Source organism: Myotis myotis, unplaced genomic scaffold (assembly GCF_014108235.1).
Source record: "Myotis myotis isolate mMyoMyo1 unplaced genomic scaffold, mMyoMyo1.p scaffold_m19_p_2, whole genome shotgun sequence".
Classification (NCBI taxonomy): domain Eukaryota; kingdom Metazoa; phylum Chordata; class Mammalia; order Chiroptera; family Vespertilionidae; genus Myotis; species Myotis myotis.
Window position 1 is genome coordinate 51,729,642 of NW_023416324.1, and position 25,033 is coordinate 51,754,674.

Here is a 25,033-nt window from a genome sequence, read left to right on the forward strand (position 1 = left end):
AGTATCAAGAGAAAATCTTAAATCTTTAAAGATGTCAGATAAAAGACATTATATATATAGAAACAAAGGATGACAGCACCTTTCTCATTGAAGCAATGCAAGTGAAAACAAAATAGAATAACATTTTTGAAGTACTGAAAGAAAAAAAAATCTATCAACCTGGAAAACTAAACCAGGCAAACATTCCTTTAAAAAATGAGAGGAAAACAAAGAATTTTTCAGAGGTAATAGTTGGAATCCATCATCAGATATCCTGCAATACAAGAAATATTAAAGGAATTACTTCAAGTGTTAGTACAATGGAAAAAAATGGAAACCTGAGTATGAAGAAGGAGCCCTAGAAATAGTAACACCATGTGTAAATATAAGACTAATTTTTCTTACATCTTTTTAAAAAATATATTTGTATTCATTTCAGAGAGGAAGGGAGAGGGAGAGAGAGATAGAAACATCAACGGTGAGAGAGAATCATTGATTGGCTGCCTCCTACACACCCTGCACTGGGGATCGAACCTGCAACCCAGGCATGTGCCCTTGACCAGAAGTGAACCTGGGACCCTTCAGTCTACAGGTTGACACTCTATCCACTGAGCTAAAACAGATAGGCTCTTACATCTTGATTCATTTTAGAAGATAAGCAAATGTTGAATGTAAAAAAAAAAAAAAAAAAAGCAATGAATTGAGAAGTTTATAAAGTGTAAATGCAAATTGTTTAATAGCAATAGCTCAGAATTCAGAAGTAAAGAAATTAAAGGTTTTAAGTTCTTATATAATACTAGAGGCCCAGTGCACAAATTCGTGCATGGGTGGGGTCCTGCTGGCCCACCTCAGTGGGAGCTGATTGGGATTGGGCCAGCAGTGGGGAGGGCCTGCAGGAAGTTGGGCAGGGCTGATGGGGGCCCAATCGGGCTGGTAGGCCACCGCATAACGATCATTCCTTCTGGTCGTTCCATCATTCTGGTCCCTTGGTTTTACATGGATTTGTATCTAGGGAGCAAATATATAGATAAGAAGTAATTTGGTATTATTTAAAGTAGACAAATATAATTTAAATTATAATATGAATCCTAAAGCAATCTCAAAAAAACAAAAACAGAGTAATAACTAATGAACCAACAAAGAAGCTCCATCATAAAAAAAAAAAATAGTTAATCCAAAATAGGTAGAACAACAACAACAACAACAACAAAAAAATGGAATAAGCTTTCTTTAGGAAATATAAAACAAAAACAAGATAGATTTGATTTGATCACAATTAATAATTCCATTAAATATTAATGGTCTAAACACCCTAATTTTCCTAACTGACAATGATTAGAAAATGTCATTAAATCCTCTTAATACATTTGGCTTTTTAAAACTTCTCCTACTATTTATGAGATTTTCAGTTATAATTTGCATTCTTTGTTTTCTAGTATATTACTCTCATGATTGACATACTGCTATTATGATTACACTATTTTATGTTTTACATAAACATATAGAAAAATAATATTTGGTATACATTCTATAAATGTTAGTACAATGTAGACATGCAAAAACCACCATTATTATTAAGTAATAGAATAGTTTCATTACCTAAAAACTCCCTCAGGCTATTTACTTATTTTGTAAGATGTATTTTTATTGATTTCAGAGAGGAAGAGAAAAGGAGCAAGAGATAGACACATAAATAAGAGATGATCATCAGTTGGCTGTCTCCTGGACACACCACACTGGGTATTGAGCCCACAACCCAGGCATGTGCCCTGACCAGGAATCGAGCTGTGACCTCCTGGTTCATAGGTCAATGCTCAACTACTGAGACACACTGGCCAGGCTCAAGCTGTTTACTTTTCATTATAACCTCTTTCCATGCTTAACCCTAGACAACTATTGATCTGTTCTCATTCTAAATAGAGATTATTTAGAAAAAAAATTAAGATACTATGTATTTATTTATAATATAACCTATTGCTGTTTGTTTCTTTGTGGTTTGGAATAATCCAGTGTGGAGAGTGAGACTAGAGACACTTAAGAGAGGGAAGAGACAAAAAGGGAAATATGCAGAAGGAAGGAGTGACGATTGCTGGAATTGGTGAAATAGATTTGTATCTAGGCAGCAAATAGAGGGGCAGATTTTAGAAATGTGCCTGGAAAATTCATTCACAGTTATAGAGTATAGTAGACAGAATATATATATACACACACACACACACACAAACACACACACATATATATATATATATATATATATATATATATATATATATATATATATATATATATATATATATATACACACATATATAGTTTCACTGTCAATGCCAGAAAAAAAGTATCCTAAAGTAACCTTGGTGTAGTCTTTTCCTAAATGGAGGAAAGTAACAATCTCCCACACCCAAATATTAATCCAATGCTCAGCATTTGCTAAAAATAGGAAGAAGTTTTGGCTTTAAAATCCTGTGATGGCAATTCAGATTTAGCCACCACCTTTGTCTGCAGAGGAGGTATGGCATCCTGCTCATTTTCTTTCCTCTCTGTTGAATTAAAATTTTCACTCAGATTAAACACAATCCAGGTGCTCTATACCAGCCTGGTCTTCATAAATCATTACATGAAAATAATTAATAATTTAATTGTTTAAATGGATAATGCATTATTTAAATAAAAATGCCTTAAATGTGGTAGATAATACATACTTGTATTAAAGGTGAGAGGTTAGGATTAGAAATACAGGTTGAGATTATATGTATTCACACTCAGTTGATTTGCATTATTCAAGGTAGTTATGTTTTATAAAGTTGTTGCATATTTTTAACCAAAATCCAGAAATCATACTAATCTCACACAGATTTTACCAGAAGACAAAGTAAGAAGACTTCCCAATTCTTTTGATATGAACATCAAAACCTTGGTACCAAACATTATAAATTATAAGGAAAATTATAAATTAATCTCTTATATAGAAAAGCAAGAGCTCCAACATAAAATATTAACAAATCAAATCTAGAATATATAAAGGAAAATGTATTTTGACTTATTGGTATTTTTCCATGAATGTTATGCACAAAAATAGATTGAAAGAGATAAATCAGGTGGTTATCTAACTAGAAGAGGGTAATCATTTAGTATAATTCAAAACCTATTCAGACAAAAAGTTTTCACAAACTGGGAATAGAGTGTAAACTTATCAATAGAAAAAAGTGTACTTTAAACATGTATCTATCTATCTATCTATCTATCTATCATCTATCTATCTATCTATCTATCTATCTATCTATCTATCTATCTCCTATATAATAAAAGGCTAATATGTAAATCGACCGAACGGTGGAATGACTGGTCGCTATGATGCACAGTGACCACCAGGGGCAGATGCTCAATGTAGGATCTGCCCCCTAGTGGTCAGTGCACTCTCACAAGGGGAGAGCTGCTCAGCCAGAAGCTGGGCTCACAGCTGGTGAGCACAGCGGCAGTGGTGGGAGCTTCTCCTGCCTCCACTGCAGGCGGGTGGTAAAGAGTGAGGGGTCCTGGACGATGAGAGGGATGTCTGACTGCTGGCTTATTGGGCCTAAGCTGGCAGGTGGACAGTCCCTGAGGGGTCTGGATTGCAAGAGGGTGCAGACCGGCTGAGCCCCCCACCCCCACCCAGTGCACAAATGTTGTGCACTGGGCCTCTAAAATTTATATATATATATATAAATTTATATATATGAAATATCATACAAAATGGTATAAAATCCTTTTTCTTGAGGTTAATGAGAGAGGGATGCTGTGTGAACTGTAAAATGGACCCCCGTTTAGTCCCTGGAGCTTGTGCATGTTATCTTGTGTAGCAAACACCTTACATGTGTAATTAAATTAGGGAACTTGAGGTGGGAGTATATCCTGGATTATATGGGTGGGCCTTAAATGCAAACATATATTATTTGGAGCAGAATGAAATTTCATACCCTAGAGGAGGACACAAAGTGAACATCTAGACAAAAATTGGAATGATGTGGCCACCAGAATTGAAAGAATCAAGGAGCAGATTCTCCCTAGAGTCTCAGGAGGATTGCAGGACTGTTGACTCATTGACTTCAGACCAGCAAAACTGATTTTGGACCTCCAAAATTTGTAAGATAATAAAATTCTATCATCTGAAATCAATAAACTTGTAAGGACTTGTTATAACAGGCTGGCCCATTTACTGTCACTGGGGAAAATTTCCAAGAGCAGCAAAAATGTAAGCCCCAATGTACCGACACTTTTCAGGTTTGCATTATTGTATTTGTTTCCATCACTTTGGCTGAAGGGATTCACATGGCCAAGCTCAGAGTCAATGAGGATACAAGGGACATACAAACAAATTGAGGACATTACTACAATCAATTCACTGCAGAAACTGTGCATTCAGATAAACTTACAGTGTCCTTTGCTTCTCTCTGCACTTTAAAGAAATAACTTTAAATGGTTGGTGTACTTGAGGAATAGTATGCAAGACATAATTTGGTAGTGCTTTTATCAAATATAGACTCTTTGGTGAATAAATGTTTAGTTTTAAGTTAAATATTTATTATTTTTTTTAAATTTCTTTATTGATTAAGGTATTACATATATGTCCTTATCCCCCCATTGTCCCCCCCACCCCCCCCCCCACTCATGCCCTCACCCCCCTGTTGTCTGTGTCCATTAGTTAGGCTTATATGCCTGCATACAAGTCTTTTGGTTGATCTCTCCCTCTTACCCCCACCCTCCCCTACCTTCCCTCTGAGGTTTGAGCATCTGATCGATGCTTCTCTGTCTCTGGATCTGTTTTTGTTCATCAGTTTATGTTGTTCATTATATTCCATAAATGAGTGAGATCATGTGATATTTATCTTTCTCTGACTGGCTTATTTCACTTAGCATAATGCTCTCCAGCCATCCATGCTGTTGAGTTAAATATGTATAAATGTATCCAGAGTATATTAGTAGCACAAATTGCCATGTGCTCATACCAAACCAATAAATGTGGCCAAAATGAATGGAGGTTATAGACTTTATTTATGAAGTGTGTATCAGAACCCCTCTCAAAGCACATACAGAATGGAGAAGAACTATTTTCTCATACAATGTTTGAGATGATAAGACTGAACACAGAATGGATAGAGGCTGGGAAGTAAAATCAACAAAAGTAATTCATAAAAGTAATTCATAAAGAGAAGACCAGGGAAATTAGTTTAAAGGACATTTGTAATTGGGTGGATCATGACAATGTAAATAAGAGGTAAAACAAATAAAAATATAGTTATATCTATATTATTATCTCACCTAAAATTGTGTAGCACCATCTCTTTATAAAAATAATCAATATGCTAATTTTATTAAAGTTGGTGCCAATTCTAATAAGTTTCAATGTACTTAGTTTTTTTCATTGTTGTTGCTTTTAATTCTTTACTCTTCAGCTTATTTTTCATTTCATTTCTTACATATATAATTAATATCTTACTTAGTACTTGGGTACAGATTGATTCACTGAGATTCTTTTAACCCCAGAATTAAGCTACATAGTATTTTTTATACAGAGAAAAAGTTTTTTCAAGAAGTTTTGCATTGTACTGAAGTTTTCTTTTGCTATCAGTAGCAGGAAAATAACATGTATGGATGATTATATTGTGTAGTGTGAAAGCAAAACTTCCCCAGTAGTAATTATTTTCATATTCCGTTTTCATTACCCAGTATCTCATGGACCTACTCAAATGGAACTGGGTAAAATTTGTTTGTGTAGAAATGAATAAACTTAATCTGTATACCATAATATTGCAAATTCTAATTGCAGTATTTTGAAAACAAGGAAAGGAATCCAAATGGATAATTTCAGTGTTTTCTGAATTTATGGCTAATATGTTGAATTCATAGGCTGAAATTCTTATTTGTATAGATTTATACAATATATAGAGAACTCTAGATTTAGAATACAAACACATATTTGTGTTGCTATATAAACAAGAATAAAAGTATTACAAAGAAGAGATCTGGATTTCATCAAGGATATATAACTTTGGTTTGAAATGCACTGGTATCTCTCTCTCTCTCTCTCTCTCTCTCTCTCTCTCTCTCTCTCTCTCTCTCTCTCTCACACACACACACACACACACACACACACACACAAAACTAATTAGCTTAATCTTGGGATTTATTATTATCTGTCATATAGAACTAAAGTAAACATGGGGAATCCTGAAGAAAGTCATGACTACTTTGACTATTTCAGCTATTTATATGACTTAAAATCTTGTCTTGATCAATATATAATTTTAAATTAATGTGAGTAAATGGAAGCAACTTTACTGGTTAACATAGTTATTACAGAGGTAGGTAAGACATCTGGGGAGCATATACTGTGACTTTATATGAATTGCAAATTAGATTTCTTACTATGAACACTTTCAACCTCATAAGAGTTGGTGAGCTGAGAGCAGGCTAAATGTTTGTTTTATCCCTACTTCCGACACACACACATTTCACCATCATCATACATATCTGGGTGCCTTTTTGTAGGGCATAATTTACACACCTGGATAATGCAGTTTTGGAATTAATTAACTTGCTCCATGTACCCAGCATTCTGCAAATATCCTGAAATTAATTTAACATTCAATGTACATGATCATAGATATTTCTTATGGAGAATAACCTGAGGATTAATCAGATGTTCAGATCAATGCATTGACTCCATAAAAGGTGAGCAACTCACAGATTATAGGATCAAGTCTTTCAATTTTAAAAAATGAAATTCATTATTTTACTAACTTTGCTACTTTCAAATTGTTTTGTCTTGTCAATAATGACCTAGTTAAAGTAATAAATGCATAAAGGTAGTCATATGGCCATGTCTGTCATAGGAAACATTACAAATAGTGAATTTACCATGACTTACAAATACAGATGACCAAACTTGAAGGCAGGAACCTCCCCTAGGGACTTATAAATAAAAATTCTATACTAACCCAAATTAAACAAGATTGAAAGGAAAATTGCTTATTAATTAAATTGAAGTAGATAGCCTAGCTTGATTTGGCTAGGCTCTATCCTAAATTATTTTGGAAAACAAATAGATATAACCATTTAAATAATCTTTGAGTAAAATAGCAATGACTGCTTTTTTTAATCAAATTTATAAAATTGTGTTTGTGTTTCTCTAGCAACATGACTTAATGTTCATTTAAATCCTCTAGACAGAAATAGAACTCATCTTTTAAATGATAACTTTCAGATAAATGACAACACTAGATATCTGTCTTTGTCAGTAATTGTTTAACTTAATAGATACACCTAGCATTAAGTAGTTTTTATAAAAGCTTTTCGTGTGGAGGTGTTGAACCTCTGACCTGCAAATCTTTCTCTATAAGCTCATAGGAAAGAGAAAACGTATTTTTGTCCACTCCTGAATGTGACACAGTTTGGGAGTGAACAGGGAGCTTTTCCTCCCCTCAGACCCACTTGACTGTGCATGTTCAAAAAGGAGTTTAATAAAAAGACAGTGCAAGTGACTTTGAATGATTTTGACCTTAACTCGAGTCTTTCCTGAGATGTGCAGTCCTGTTTTTTTATGTTCTTTTGACAGATGTAAGGGATACTGCATAGTGGACAGCATGATTCCCTCTGATTGACTTAGGCAGGGTGTGAATAGCGCTGCAAAGCAGGGGAGCAACGTTGAGCTTTCAAAGTGACAGACTGGTTACAGAGTGATTGAACAGGTGTATGTCCTAGCATGTATGTGATAGGCTTGGGGAGAATAAAGGAGCAAGGAAGAAAGGAACACATCGTGTATATATTTATGATATAGTTTCTTCTTTTTCATGTGCATTATTGTCTCAATGTAAGAAGAAACATGTAATTTAGATATTCTGGTTCTATCTTCTTTTCATATGAGGAATAAAATAAAATTTTGTGTGAATATATATGACATTTCAAATGTAAGACAAATAAATATACAAATAGGCACATAAAAAGACGCTCAAGATATCATTAAAAAATGAAAATTAAACTAACAATAAGCTTCCACTATTTATCATATGAATACCCAGTTGTTCTAACACCATTCACTAAAGAGATTGTTTCTTCATTGAATTACATTTGCCGCTTGTCAAAAATCAAATGTCAATTTATGAGATAACCTTATTTCTGGACTTTCTAGTTTGTTCCCTTAATTTAATTATTGATTTTGATGCTAGTTCCATGCTTTGGTAATTGCAGATTTAAAATAAGTCTTAAAGTGATGGCGAGGTGGCTAAGTTGGTTGCTGCATTATCCTATACACAAAGGAGGTTGCGGGTTCAATTCCCAGTCGAGGTGCATACAGGAGGCAAGTCATCAACGTTTCTCTCACATCAGTCTCTCTCTCTCTAGCTCTCTCCTTTCTCTCTCTCTCAAATCAATAATAAAACCTATCCTTGAGTGAGGATTAAAAAAAAAGAAAATAAATAACTAAATAAAATAAGTCTTAAAAGTAAGTTTTGTTGTGCAAACACAACATTCTTTACATTACCATCTTAATTTTAGAATCAGATTCTCAGTTTTAACAAAAGGGGCTGTAGACATTTGATTGGAGTGTATTCAAGCTATAGATCAATTTGGGGAGAATTGATGTCTTAACCATTGTGTATCTCCCAGCCTCTGTACAAGCTACAGTTGAATCTGGAACAATGTAGGGGGCTAGGAACACTGACCCTTGAGCAGCTGAAAATCCACTATAGCCACGGACTCTTCAAATACTTAACTACTACCATATTGCTGTTGACTGGAAGACATACTGATATTGTACAGTCAATGTACACATATGCATTTATATTTTATGGTATTAAAACATTAAAATAGACTAGTATGTACATATATTTAGTTTTTTTTCATTTCTCTCAACAGTTTTATAATTTATAGGGTACAGATATTGTATTTTTTGTTGATTTATCCGTAACTGGTTCATATAATTTTGTGCTAATCTAACTTATACTGCTTTGTTACATTTTAATTTCAAATTTTTAACTTTTAGGACATAGAAATGCAATTTGCTTTTGTACATTGATCTGCAAACTTGATAAATTTAATTATTACTTTCCATTGTTTTTACCTTTGTATACTACAGTAAATTTTCTATAAGAACAACATGTTATCTGTGAAAAAAATGTTTTACATCTTTTCAAATTATGTAACTGATATTTCCTTTTTCTTTATGTATGGCACTGGCTCGATACTCTAGCACTATGTTAAAAAAATTAGTGAGAATGGACATTATTATCTTGTTCCTAATCTTAGAGTAAAAGCATTTAGTCTCTTACCATTAAGTATGATGTTAACTTCAGAATTTTTCATAGATGTCCTGAATCAGGTTAAGTGTATTCCCTTCTATTCCTGATTTGCTGAGTTTTTAACCAAAATGAATGTTGGGTTTTGTCAATATTTTTTTCTTTTCTGTTTTGTTGTTGTTGTTGTTTTCCTGTCCATTGGGAATGGTCCTATACTCATCCCTTTTTAGTTGGTAAATATGGTAAATTACATTGACATATTGTTAAATGTTAAACTAACTTTGGTCAAATTCCACTTGGCCATCATGTATTATCCTTTTTATATAAGGTGGGCATTTATTTGCTAACATTTTGTTAATAACATTTGTTTCTATGTTCATGACAAATATTGGCCTGACTTTTGTTTTAGTCCTTTTTTGTCGGGTATAATGATGACGCTGGCCTTATAGAATGCGTTGGGAAGGATTTCCTCCTGTTTAATTTTCTGGAAAAGCTTGTGAAGAAAACTATTCTTTAAATATTTGGTAGAATTTATCAGTGAAATCATCCCTTCCTGAAGTTTTATTTGTGGAAAAACTTTATTTTGCAAATTTAATTTCCTCAGTACATAAAAGCCTATTCGGATTACCTATATATATTTTTAATGAGCTCTGATAGTTGTGTTTTTCAAAGAATTTTCCCATTTTATCCAAGTTGAATATTGGCAAAATGGTCACATTATTCCATGCTCTCTCAGCTTCAAATTCATCTTTCTAAAATCATCTTTGAAACTCTGGGTCTGAGACAGGCAGCCCTTATTTCTGTTTCGTCAGCTGGTCTTCTTCTTAGCTGTGTCAATGAAGGGCACAGGAAAGAGACTCCACACCTGTGGGAAGAAGGCTTTGCTCCTACTAGGTGCTTCCTGCTTGCTTTCTCTTCCTGTTAGTAACACCCACCAACATGTATTCGCAGGCATTTTATTCCAGCTTATATTCCCCCACTAATAATTACCACACCACCCTGAGGACACCAATACCAATTAATTGTCAGAAGTCTGCATTCCGGACTCACAGCACATATCACTGATCTCAGAGACACCAGTACCAGCGAGCACTCTTTCTCAGAGGTCTGAATTTCAACTCCAAGGGAGCCTTCCCCTAAGCCTCTACATATTAAGAAGTTAAGAGCTCTTCCTTTTGTTCTCTCAGACCTAGAGCTGGGGCTGCTTCCTGCAGTTGCTATTTCCTGTCACCTCAGTCTTATCCATGGTTTGCTCTTTCAGTCCTTCAGTCCCTAGTTAGCAATTATTTATGTTTAATTGTGTTTGTTGAAACAACTGGGATGGTTTCTGCTTTCTATCTACTCCCTGATAAATATAATGAGTATATGTTTATTTCTACTGTAGTCAATTCTCATATTGCTTGTAATTTCTTTAAAGTTAAATTAATTGCAAAACAAGAACAAAAGTCTAAGAAAAATAAAGTATTTTTAAATCTAATTCAAATACATCTGATCTTTAGGTTTCAATGCAAAGGGAAAACATAGTTTGACATTTTCCAAACTTCTGCTTCTAATATCCACATAATGCAATCTATTTAAACCTCAAGCAAGAAAATGTGAGTAAAAATGGTTACGTACCTTTGTTTTATTAGTCTGGGTAAAGCACGGGCTAGACATCAGACATACTTTACTGCCCCAAACATTAGAAATCAGGATTGTATTAGATCAGACTGCCAAATTATTCATGAGATTTGATTTGAGAAATAAGACATGATGAGAAGAAAAACTGCAATTTATATATGATTGTCTCAAATTTCCTGGTGGTGCCCATGAATATGTTTATATTTGTAGGATTATTGCAAAGCTTTGGCATTCATTGCCTGTATTAGCAATTTGGGATTTTCTAAAATATAAAGGTAGTTTTATAAAATTTTCTTTTCTTTTCAATTATTGTCTAATACTTTGAAAACAGTCCAAGTGGGAAGTATGAGGTTGTTTGGTATTTTGGTATGGCAAATTTATATATATATATTCATATTCCCTTCTTGTTTTTTCTTTAAGTCTTCTGAGTACACTTAGATAAACCATGTTACATCATGTCATGTCAGGTATTACTGGATAATTGCATTTTCATTAAGAGGCTGTTTTCAAAAGTTGCATTGAGACCTATATTCTCAAAACTATATATGACTGCTTCTGTTGAAACAAGAGATAAACTGGCTGAACATTGCAGATTAACTCTGAGGGATCACCACTGCTATTTGAAAGGAATTCTAGGTAGGTATAAACTTAAATTGGAGACTGCTATAGCATAGCTGCCAAACTTTAGCTAAAACTCAGGGATGAATATTTTACTGTGCTGATTCATCGCCTCAGCAGAGAAGGAATCCTGAACATTACCATTTTACATCTCCTAATCCTGTGATTTCATCACCTGCCATTTGTAGACTGCTAATGTTCTTGTGGCTATGGGAAAGGTGTGTACTTGTTGAAAGCCCTTTGTAGAGAAACATTACTGTTGTGACTTTCGCACTGCCTCTGCTCTCCACGTGGAACACCTATAACAAGGCAGACCTCAGAGATGGAAAATCTTTGTGAGTGTGCTTCTGCTTTCCATATACTTTTAATCGTTTCACTTTCCTATGCTGAGCACGGGTGCATGGAAGGATGAAACAAAGCCTACATTTATTTTTCTTGTCGACTTGGAATGTCAAAAAGATCTAGTCACATAATTCCAGTTAAAGGTCTGTTCAGGGATTTCAAAATAATTAAAATCTATAAGTTAGCCTGGGGTAGAGAAATGCACTTGCTCTTTGCTTCCATGAATACATTCTTCATTTTGGGTAGAATAAACTGTGTAATGTACTTGGAGAGGAATGAATAAAGAGTAGATTATACAGAAAGCCTATCAGCCTTAGGTAGAAATTTAGTTGCAGCCCTCACAAGAATGTTAGTTCTATCAATTTCTTGCTCTCGACAGCAAGTGCTCTTCAAAATAGCTGTCAGACCTTTTTAATCCCTCTGCAAGTAATTCCAGCAGAGTTGATTAAAACGAGATAGTGACTAAATAAGAACTGAAGTAGAATTATTGAGATTGTTAAAGATATGATTCCTACATTCCAGTCCTGTAAAATAGCATGGGAATAACATGCTACTTATCATTATAAGAAAGCATTAATTTCTCTAAAGTCCTCAGCTCCAAAAATATCAATACTTAAGAGTGATTGTTTTTATATATAATTATGATACTAAGATTATTGGTTAATAATCCAATTAAATATGTAAAGCCAATTTATTGCAGTTTTTAATGGTGTAAAACACATTTGCAGGTTAACTAAAGTTTAATGTTTCCACCTATTTTTTGGCCGGGTGGTTGATGGTAGAAGTTATATTTTGCTTGTTTTGATCCGCTGTAGAAATGTCCATTTGTCTATTCACTGTTGGGTCTTATTTAAACTCTTTTTAAAATTGTTCTTTATTGATTAAGGTATTACATATGTTTCCCCACCCCCCCCTTGCCCCTCACCCCCTGCCCATGCCCTCACCACCCTGGTGTCTGTGTCCATTGGTTAGGCTTATATGCATGCATACAAGTCCTTTGGTTGATTTCTGCCCCTTACCCCCACCCTCCCCTACCTTGCCTCTGAGGTTTGATGGTCTGATGGATGCTTCTCTGTCTCTGAAGCTGTTTTTGTGCATCAGTTTATGTGGTTCATTATATTCCACAAATGAGTGAGATCATGTGATATTTATCTTTCTCTGACTGACTTATTTCACTTAGTATATGCTAGCCAGGCCCATCCATGCTGTTGCAAATGGTAGGAGTTCCTTCCTTTTTATTACAGTGTAGTATTCTATTGTAGATGTACCAGTTTTTTAATCCACTCAACTGCTGATGGGCACTTAGGCTGTTTCCAAATCTTAGCTATGGTAAATTGTGCTTCTATGAACATAGGGGTGCGTATATCCTTTCTGATTGGTGTTTCTGGTTTCTTGAGATATAGTCCTAGAACTGGGATCACTGGGTCAAATGGGAGTTCCGTTTTTAATTTTTTGAGGAAACTCCATACTGTTCTCCACAGTGGCTGCACCAGTCTGAATTCCCACCAGCAGTGCATGAGGGTTCCTTTTTCTCCACATCCTCACCTGCACTTGTCATTTGTTGATTTGTTGATTTGTTGATGATAGCCATTCTGACAGGTGTGAGATGGTACCTCATTGCCATTTTGATTTGCATCTCTTGGATGATTAATGATGTTGAGCATGTTTTCTTATGTCTCTTGGCCTTCCTTATGTCCTCTTTTGAAAAGTATCTATTTAGGTCTGTTGCCCATTTTTTGATTGTACTGTTTATCTTCCTTTTGTTAAGTTGTATGAGTTCCCAGTAAATGTTGGAGATTAAGCCCTTATTGGAGATAACATTGGCAAATATGTTCTCCCATGCAGTGGGCTATCTTGCTTTTTTGTTGATGGTTTCTTTTGCTGTGCAAAAGCTTTTTATTTTGATGTGTCATGCAGTACCATTAGTCTATAAAATTTTAAGAATGGCTGACTCCATTTGATTCATTCAAGTCTTATTGATAAAATTTAGAATGAACAGAAGCAATTAATGGAGAGAGAGAGAGAGAGAGAGAGAGAGAGAGAGAGAGAAAGAAAGAAGAGATACGATGAGAAAAAATCATCATTGGCTACCTCCTGCATGCCTCCTACTGGGGATCAAGCCTATAATCTGGGCATTTGCCTTTGGCTGGAACTGAATCTGGGACCTTTCAGTCTTCAGCCTGACATTCTATCCATTGAGACAAACTGGCTAGGGCTATGGTGAATTGTTTTTCAAAAATGTCTCATCCTTGCTACTTTGAATAGAACACTGGCAGTTTATTTACATCCATATTTTAACACCGTATTTTATTTAACCAAAATTAATTTGGTATAGCTAGTCATTTTATATATCTTAGAAATTTATTTTTTCTCATTTTTTTTATTGAGCAAAATTACATGATTAACCAATAATTCATTCTCTGTAGATCCTAGAAAATGATTAAAGCTTTTATTTTTAATAAAATAAAAATTGGTAGTATTTTGTATCTCCCAAAGTGTACAATCCTAAATTAATTAAATTCAGTTAAAATGCATTAAGTGCCCACTTATTTTCCTATGTTTTCTAATGTAATCGCTTGTTATTTCATAGAAATGTGGGTATTTTTATCCCCATTTACAAATGAGAAAATAGACGTTTAAGGAGATTGGTAAGGAGTAGAGTGCTAATCTCCATATATTATAATACAAGTCTTAATTGGAAAACTGTATCTACTAACATTAAAAGCAATGAATGGTTCCAAGTATAGTCTTTTGGAATGGCTCACTGATTAATCATAAACATTGCGTTATAGAGCACCTCAATCCATACTGACTGAGTCTGTGAGTCTGATGATGCTTTACTTTGAGCTTTCATAACGGAGATAATTTGCAATTCAAAATTAGATTCACCTTTTCTAATTAGGTGAAATTGCAGTTGCCATATTATAATTCAAGTCTATGTGACAGACAGGGGTCTTTGTTTGGATTATATCAGATTATTTTTCTGGTTTTCTGAAAATTGTAGCTTTTAATGAACATGGATTTTTAAACCTTCTGACAAATATATGTTTGTATTTAGGAGTAGAGCTGTTTCCTCTCTCTGAACTAGAAATGCAGCTATAATTGTCTTCATTATGGGACACATTCAAAAGCATTTCTCTTTCTACCAAACTGTCTAAAGGTATTGATGTCAGAATACTTCCCTTCTAATGAGCACATGATGTCTCCCAGAGATGCTATGAAAAATATCACTGTGCCTCAAACTGAATTATAGTAATACCACTTAATAATGCTTTTTAAAATGTCTGAAATTATATATCATAGGAATATTGAAATACGGAGGTATTATACAGGAATTGCATTGCCAAAAATAACTTTTAGGTTTTGACCATTGAAAATTTTAAAATGTATTATAAAATCTCTGCCAAAGATATAAGAGGTTAGACCTCATAAACTTGAATAACCTAGGAGCCATTTAGAATAGTTGCACAGAATCTGAAGCCAGATTGCCAGGGGATCAATATAGAGAGCTTTCCCTCCTTATAAAATGGGGAAAATGCCTAGGATTATTGCAGGAATTAAGAGTTAAAGCATATAAAATACCTAAAATATTGTTTAGCAAAAAGTTTGCTCTCCAGAGTGTTAATTATCTCCTTTGGACACAGTATTTGTGATAGAAGTTTTTCAAACAATCTCCTTTTAAAGTTGTTTAAGACAATTCATTCTGTAATTTATTAAAATTTCTTATATAATAAGTTTTTCTAAAAAGTATGTTTTTTTTGGTACCTTGTCATTTATGAGTAATTATTTAATTGCAACATCACATCACTCTTACCCCTATACCTCTTCTTGGAGTTTTAATCAAAATTTTGTCTCTAGCTAATAAAATAGGTTTGTCTCATGATTGGACTTCAATGACCTTTAAATAAAAAAACTTTACATCTATTAGTATAAAATGTAGATATAATTTCTTACAGATTTTGTTTCAATTTGAACTGTAACTACTTCAATCTTTTAATATCTTTATCACAATAAATAAGAACTTATTTGAAACTTCTATTAAATTATATGAAAGTACAATTGATAAAAAATGTATTCTTAAACTCAATATTAATGAGAATAGGATAAATATAAATTTAAAAGTTGTTGGTATTTAAATGGGTATTTTTTTCTTGTATTCACTCAATAGAGATTTATTGAGTATATACCATATGTAATACACTGCACATTCAGAATATTAACTTTAGGAATAAGCTAAAATACTAGAAATAATGATACATTACACTGCAGTTTGGTATTTTTAATGGGTTTTATTCCACTGCAAATATCAAACAATTAATTACTTAAAATTTTTTATCTTGGTATTGTTTATAGACTATTTTCTTTTTTGTACTTAAATATTAACAACCATTTATATTCAATCAAAATATTTCATTTCTGTATGATATTTTCTCTAACGATGTTGCCACCATGGCAACTGGAGCTCTCAATGACAATACCATGCAAACAACCGGGTTGAATTATGTTGACAGAATTTTAAAGTAATTAGATTATGAAGATGCTTTGTCTTTTCTAGTTCAGAGATTTGTGCAACATTGCTAAACAAATTATTCTGAAAATATTAAGTTGTTTAATCAGTTATTGTCATCTGACTCTATTATCACTCTCTTACAATGTCCTATCATATACACATTACAGAATTGCTTAGTTGATCCGTATCCATTCTCTAATCATTTCCTGTATGAATTTTACTTGACATATTTTTCCTGGCATGGTTTGGTTTTCTGGATGTGTTTTAACACATGGAGCAACAACAAACTATCAGTAACAGAATTCATCGTATTAGCTCAGACAAGCTGGGCACACCAGGGAGTTGGATTTAGAGAGTGACCCTTTATTTCTTTCTATTTTGCAAAGGCGCCCTATTCACATATGGATTGTAGGACATTTGTGTTATTTTGATTTTAACAAAATGTGTTTAAACATGAGTCTTTGTCTATATGTAGAAGATGCCATGAGTAAATTCTTTGGTGTGGGTTGCTCAGGGACGTTGGGGCTGGGAAAACAGACCTGGCTGGGAATCTGTCACTTACAGATCTATACTATGTCACTTTTCCCCTCACTGCAGATGGGCAAGTGCAAACAAGTGTCAGAAAATAGATTGCCTGGACCATGTTGTCCTCAGGAGATGAAAGTTGCCTGGAGAGCATTTTAGTCGGTTATTGGGACAGAGCTATTAATCTGGCATAGCAAATAAAAGGTTAGAGTATCTAAAGTACAGGGAGGAACTATTTAGTAAGGCCAAAAATATAGATATGCATTGGCTCTTCCCCATTTTCAAACAGAGTCTGAACACAAAAAATGTGGAGATAACAGCAACTGGGACACTGAAGGCTAACCAAATACTCTTGCCTGAAATTTCTAGGTAACCTTAGGCAAAGACTTTCTGTTTTCATCATCTGAGTAATTTGCCCAGTATTTATGACATGATAGATAAATTTGTGTGTTTTTTAATTACATGCCAAATATATGTAAATAAGGAGATTTACAATTCATTGGTTATGTTAGAAATTGTCTGTACCTTAAACCCAATCCACACAAAAAGTAGTCACTACATGAAGTCAATCTCTATCAACCTCTTAAAATACATTTATGAGTCTCAAATTAAATTTTATACACAATTTAAAATTTATAAGTCTTTGTCATGCTTATTTCTTCATGGTTTTGGACTTTACATCATAAAATTATCTACTCTCCAAGGTAAATTAATCCCTTACTTAACCATGTGCAGAAATATTTAAAACATCATGGATCTTGTTACAAAGCTAGTGATAGGTTCTCTGATTGTTGGAGTAGAGAATATACTAATTAAGTTTGTTAATTTTAGTAAATTGAACAGACAAGTATACCTCATATTGTCAGAAGAAAAGAGGTGCCCAAAGCTTAGTATAAACATAATTTTATAAACCAAGGAGAACTTACAGAAATAAGGTTGTTCATAAAGAAGAAAAGTAAGTGAAAATTGGGAATAACTGACTTTCTTATGTGGTTGTCAAAGAATCAACATATACTTAATGAAAATTTACATTGGGCAAGGGAGTATTTGCTGGAGATAGAGAGCTGAGAAAGTCACTAACCATGGCCTCAATCTGAGTGGAAGAAGTTAAAAATATAAATTAAAAACTGATTATGACTAAGTGGTGTTTTGTTATAATTTTAAAAGAAGTAAATGAAAACAAAATGTTGGCCAATGAAATAATATCCACATATGCAGGTCATTAATTTTGTATTTATTTATCGTTTACAGTATCACAGCAATTCCCCATTTTCCACTCCTCTGTCTCCCTCTACCCAGGGCCTGCTGCACCCCAGGTCTTCACACTATTGTCAGTATCCATGAGCTATATATGCATATGTGTTCCTTGGTTAATCTCTTCCAATCCCCTTATTTCAAGGAAAGAAAAAGACCATTAAAGCTCTAAAGTGTAAAAGAAGATAATAAGTCTTTTCCAGGGATTCATGTATTCAGATTTTCTCCTCTTTACCTTACATTTTTTTTCTTCATCCCCCAAATTCAACCTACCAAATATATAATAACTAAGGTTATTTTCCTTCTCTTACGATTCATTTCAGGCATGCTTCCTTGAAGACATCTAATTCTTCTTGTCTCCTTCCTATATCACTGCTCCACACTTAGCACCATGACCTTCTAAAACAGAAATCTTATTAGTATTTCTGTTGCTCAAAGACTTTCACTTGACTGTTATTTTCTACAATAAAAACTACTTAAATGACAGGCACTCAAGATTTGTACCTAGTTTATCTTTTCAGTCCAATTTTCTGTTTGTTTAGCTGAGACTATAGCTTTGAATTCCCTTATAAGATTATGGAATTGGGTCATATTATGGGTATATGATTTTTTTTTAAAGGGGATAATGATGATTTTTATTTTTATTTTAATATATTTTATTGATTTTTTTACAGAGAGGAAGGGAGAGGGATAAAGAGTTAGAAACATCGATGAGAGAGAAACATTGATCAGCTGCCTCCTGCACACTCCCTACTGGGGATGTGCCCACAACCAAGGTACAAGCCCTTGACCTAGATCGAAACTGAGACCCTTGAGTCCATAGGCTGACACTCTATCCACTGAGCCAAACCTGTTAGGGCATGGGTATATGATTTTTTTTTAAGAAAATGTCAATCTGTTTTCCAAAATAGTTGTACTATTTTACATTCTATGTCAGAGTTCCAATCTCTACATTTTTGCAAACACTTAGATAAGCAGACTTTTTAATTCTAGCCTTTTAAATAAGTAGTGGTATATGATTGTGATATAATTTTCAGTTTCCTAATGAGATACGATGTTGAGTACCTTTACATGTGCTCATTTGCTATCTATACATCTTCTTTGAGAAAGTATGACAATTGTTTTCCTATTGGTCAGGGAAGATATTTGTCTCTTTAGTATTATATTTGAAAATTGCTAATACATTCTAGATACAGATACTTATAGAATTGTTTTTTGCAAACATTTTCTACAAGTCTGTGGCTTGATTTTCCATTTTCTTAATAGTATCATTCAAAATTAAACATTTTAAATTTTGATGAAGTTCAATATATCCATTTTTTTCTGTTATAGATTTGTTTTTGGTTTTCATATTGTATTTTTTTTAACTACTAAGGGGATCTTTCTGAATATTCTAGGCCAGTGGTCAGCAAACTGCGGCTTGGCAAACCGTGGCTTGTGAGCCACATGCGGCTCTTTGGCCCCTTCCGTGTGGCTCTTCCACAAAATACTGACTTCTGTGTATGGACCACGAAGTTTCAATCGCACTGTACATGCGCGCCTGCATGTGCTATTTTGTGGAAGAGCCACACTGAAGGGGCCAAAGAGCCGCCTGTGGCTCGCGAGCCTCGGTTTGCCGACCACGGCTCTAGGCTATTTTGCTTGCATTGTGAGGTCTTTCCATTCTGATTGAAGAGAACAAACTATTCCCAATCACCGTATATTCTGATGATTGTTTGATCTGTTTTTCCCTATCTTGTGGTCCTTTCCCTATCTTTCCTTATACACATGTGCTGACCAATACTCAGCTAAAGACTTGAGGGAGCCCTCTATATAAGTTCTGTCCCCCCAACTTAGAAAGATCACTGGGACCTGTTTGGATCTACCTCCATGCTCTGTGGCCTAATTCTTCCTTCAGGCAGTATTGTGGGATGATTGTAGTATTTACTTACTCTGTCTTTTTCCCTTCTCTAAGGGTCATTATGCTGAAATTACTATTGTCCAGTAATTTAAAAAAATTATGTATTTTGTCCAGTTTTGTTTTTTTGTTTAATTCTTTGAGGTAAGAGAATAAATCTAGTTTGTTACATCATCATGGCCAGGAGCAGAAATCTATAACTGTCCTTCGATTGGCCTATGTTCCTTGATAAAATTTGAACCCCCTGAAGGTAAATGTTCTAGTCCACATTTAGTATTCAACAAATATTTCTTGAATAAAATCAATGCATTTTTCTGAATCCATGTGATTTATTTAGAAATAAGAAGACGTGCTTTCACTTTATTCTTCTATTTTAATCCCAATCAATTTTATTGGGAATCTGTAAAATGAGTAAAGAAGCAAGAAGTAGAAACTAGCATACAAGCTCATTACTCACAGTTGGGCATCACTTTGCTTTCTTTTATTTATTGTTGTTTTTAATGTGCTCAGCTCAACTTTGGAAATAACACCAGGCAAGCATGGTATTTATCTTGAAGGTATTTGAGTGAATGAATATACAAATGGAAAAGAACCAGACTATATATTAAAACAAAACTCTGACTCCAAACTTGCAGCAACCAGCCCAGGAAGCCAAACCACAACCTCTGTAGCCTTTGGCCCTAAACAGTCAGGACTTAATCAGTAACTGATAACTTCCCTAATTTTTGCCTCTGCTTCCAATTTAGGACCAACCAGAGAAAGCCAAATGTACCTCCCTAGTCAATAACATATGATGTCCCATTTCTAGTTTACTTGCCTCCAGCTTCCCCATGTCAACAATCCCCAATCAGGGCATACATGGCACTTTGCATTTTATTATTGTTATTATTATTATATTTTATTATTATTGGTAGTATTTTGCCTTTGAATCTCTGCCAAATGCAAATGATCTTGGCTGGCTCCTTTGCTTTAGCAAGCTCTGATAAAATAGCATGTGTTTGTTCTCATTTGGGTGGTCTTTATTTATATCCACAGTCACAGTGTAGTGAAAAATATAGTACATATGTGATAAATCATGAGAAAGAGGAACTATGCCTATAGAAGGGAACATAAACTAGGGTTTTGGTGATAAGAGAAGCCACTGAATTGAAAATTCTATATGTTGAAGCTATTTAAAATTTTATATTTTATCCATTTTATATTTTATTTGTATATTCATTCACTCAAATATCCTTATATTTATATGAAGAAATTTCCCCTCTTATTTTATTTTCATAGATATTTATTTCTATTATTTGGGGGTTTCTTGGGGGCAAGAATTTTTGGCATCTTTATGTACTATGAAAATCATGACACTGTTTTCAAATCATATACCTTGCCATATGGAATAGAAGGAAAAATATCAATGTGTTTTATCCATTATTTGTTATTGCTTTATTTTACTCCATTCTCAAATTACACCCTGGAAGGAAAGAAAAATAAAATAATATCTATTGTATACCAATCTAGTGTCATTCATAGTTCTATAAATTTTCATAATAACTGAAATCTCATTTAATTCTTAGAATTCTTAATTCTATGTTAATATTGTCATTCTTATTTTACAGTAATAAAACAGATACACAAAGAACTCAAATAGCTAGTACAAGGTCACAGAGCTAGCAACGTGCTGAACCCCAATAGGAACACAGGTCTCTCTAACTATAGATCAAGGTTTCTCAACCTCTGCTCTGTTGCATGATTCTTTGTTGCTAATCATCCTGTCCTGTGCATTGCAGGATGATTAGCAGCATTCCTGTCCCCTACCCTCTAGATAGCAGTTCTGTTCCCCAGTCATGACAGTCAAAATGTTTCCAGACATTGCCAAAAGTCTCCTGGGGGCAAACATTGTGCCTAGTGAGAACCACCTACAATTATAGTTTAGTTATTCTACCTAGTATGAACGTTCCCTTAGCTAACCTAATCTTTCACAATTGATTATTTCCATAATTTGTTTGATTCAACTTCTTGAAGCATGGGAATGCGCACACACATATAAACATACATACACACATATCCCTCCTTCACTGCTTTGCCCTTCCCTGTGCATCCCCATACATTCCCTGATAAAATTAGAATTGATTCATTTTCAGCAGGGAATTCACTTTTAGTTTTATAATCATTGTCTTGGGAGTTGATGTACTTAAAAAGGCCCCATTGGACATTCTGACAAAGAGCTGATTGTCAGTCTGTAATTGCTGGGGAAAGAAACTAAATTTATGGTCAACTTCCTACTGGTTTTTTTTTTTTTCTGTTTGTTTTTAGAATTCTTTAAATTGGTCTAGTAACCTTGCTCTCTATCATGCTCCCACAATATTCTCTCCCCACTGCCCCTCCTTTCTTTTGTTTTTACTTTTTCCCTTTTCTCTCTTTACTACCAACCCTGTGCCTCCCCCACTTCTGTTTTTCTCTTCTTCTTCTTCTTTTTTATTCTTCTCTTTGAGAGTCCTGTAAGGCACTAGCATACATGGATTTCAGTATTCCTTTTCCCTTTTTCTCTCTCTCCCTCACTCCTCTCTTTTGCCTCTGGAGTTCCCTGCCAGAGCAGCTGGCCCATCCAGCCTTTGATGCTACTCTGTTATCTTTGGCACCAGCTCACAGGCTTCATTGGGCTGAAATTGGAACTCTTCCATCCCCATCTCCTTTCTTTTGTCCTGCAATATGGTTATCCCGAAGGCCACTCAGCTGCCTCCCGATATTAGAGTAGGTGACAAGAACAGGGAATAGACTCTCTGAAGCCAGAGCTAAGCAGCTGAACATCTTACAGCGGTGAACACCTTTGTTGTTGCTAATACCTTTTTCCCAAACCCATGCAGGGAGCATTTTGAAATAAATTTCAGCACCTCTCACTTTTCCCTTAGCAAGCTGTGGTATCTGGCAGTGGTTTTCAAAAAAGTACTTATCTTTGAAAATCAGACTGAGTTGAAATTATCCTGATTTCATTGTAAAACTTCAGATTGAAGCAAACACATTTTTCGAATTTCATGGGAGTGCCACATATTTTTCGACTATACAGTAAAAGTGAGCTGAATATTGGGATGTAAAAAACAAACAAACCGGAAATAAAGAATTTCTGTGACTCACACTGCTCTAAGCCTACCTTCCCCTCTGAAAAACTCATTTCCTACTTAGAGCTGACTAGAAAGTATACATTAACTCTGAACCTTGGGCAAACCCCTTTGATAAGAAAGAATTGACTCGGATCTTAGAATGTGGATTTATTTTGGCCCATACCATCTTAACACTGACTCAGAACTGGTTTCAATGATCTGGAGGGATAGAAATGTTAACATTAGGTACCGCTCCCGTTTCTCAGTTCCTGTGGAGAAAAATCAAATTTTAAGCATGCCATGATTTTTCTGCATAAACACGAGGAGTGAGGAACCAGAGCTTCTCTTTAGAACGCGGTTTGTACAAAAGATCTTTATCTCCTTCATTCTTGTTTGGTGTTATTCTGTGTTGAAAACCATGGGCTGCACTTAGTCCTATTTGCTTATCCTACTATGCAGCCACCTTGCAGACTGATTATTTCCTTTTAAAGCAGGAGTAAAATCTCCACTTCCCTCCCTCCTCTAGGCAGCCTCCGCAAAAAGGCAGCTTATACAATGATGTTTTGTGAGAATGGATCTCATTAACAACAGCAACTTGGATTTATGTAGCGCCTTATCACACAAACTCCAAAGCAACTGCAGGCATTTTCTAAAATGGAAAGCATTTCCTTTTAGGCTTCACCCCAAAAATCTTTATTAAACAAAAACAACGACAGCAACAAAGACTAACTGGAACATGTGAACCAATAAGGGGGAAATACATTCTTCTTAGTCTAAGTTATGGTGAGGCAGACTTCAAATCAAATTGTCCATTTCATTGTTTCAGAAACAGATAACACTAGAATTTAAGCAGTTCCTGATGAGAAAGACAACCTTCTGTGAGAGAGATGCTGTCCAAATTTTTAAATGACTGCTTGCCTTAATCCGCATGCTTTGTTCAGTGTAGTATTTCTTCAGGAAAATTTGAAGGACTTTGATGTATTACTGTGATGTGTTATGATACTTTTTTTCTAGGTCAAATTTAAGGTGGAATGCTAATTTTTCTTTTTCTTTTTAAGAATTTAGCCAGTTGATTAGTCGTTATAGAATCATTTTTAAAATTTGTCTTTTGCAATGGTACATAGCTGCTCTCTGTGGGTAGCATAATAAGTAATCTGTATTAGCATATGCTTCAACTCATAATGGTTAAAAATTATAAATGCTTCTCCAATACAAATATCATAATGTTATATTTGTTATCTTTGTTTCTAGCTTTGAGATAGATTGGGTTACACTCTCAACATCCAAAGTTAATGCTATCTTCATGATCAGGAAGCTTCTATAACAGTTTTGTTTATGGTAAAAGCATGATGTTTAACATCAGACATGCATTTGGTTTTAATATCTTATGGAACTATTTATGATTTGTCTGACTTTGGCAGTCAACTGATTTTTTATGACTTGGCTTCATAATCTCTAAAATATAACTAATATTGCAAAAGATAATTGAGACACTATGAAGAATTTGATATGATGCCTGCTATTGGTTAGTATTGAAAATAAAAGTAAAATGGTAGCCCAAGATTAAGACAGAAAATGGGATAGCTATCTGGAAATATACCTTCAGAAAAGCAAATACTCAGATTGAGAGAGCTCAGAAGAGCCCAGAGAATATTCGTTTCAAGTTGAGGAGCAAACACTAAAGGTTCAATCCTTATTTTATACAATGAACAAATGGGGTAAAAAACAAATGGAATCAGGAGTCAAACCCAGATTAGTTCAGAAATTCAGAGGAAGTAAGACAGAAAAATGTACAAAAATAGTCATATTTTCAGGTAGCACCTAACACTTGAAAGAAAAGGAAGAAGAGAGATACTTAATGTAAATGACGCAATAGAATATGAACTCTGCAGAGAGAAGTAAAATCTGAAAGAACTTACCTACACAA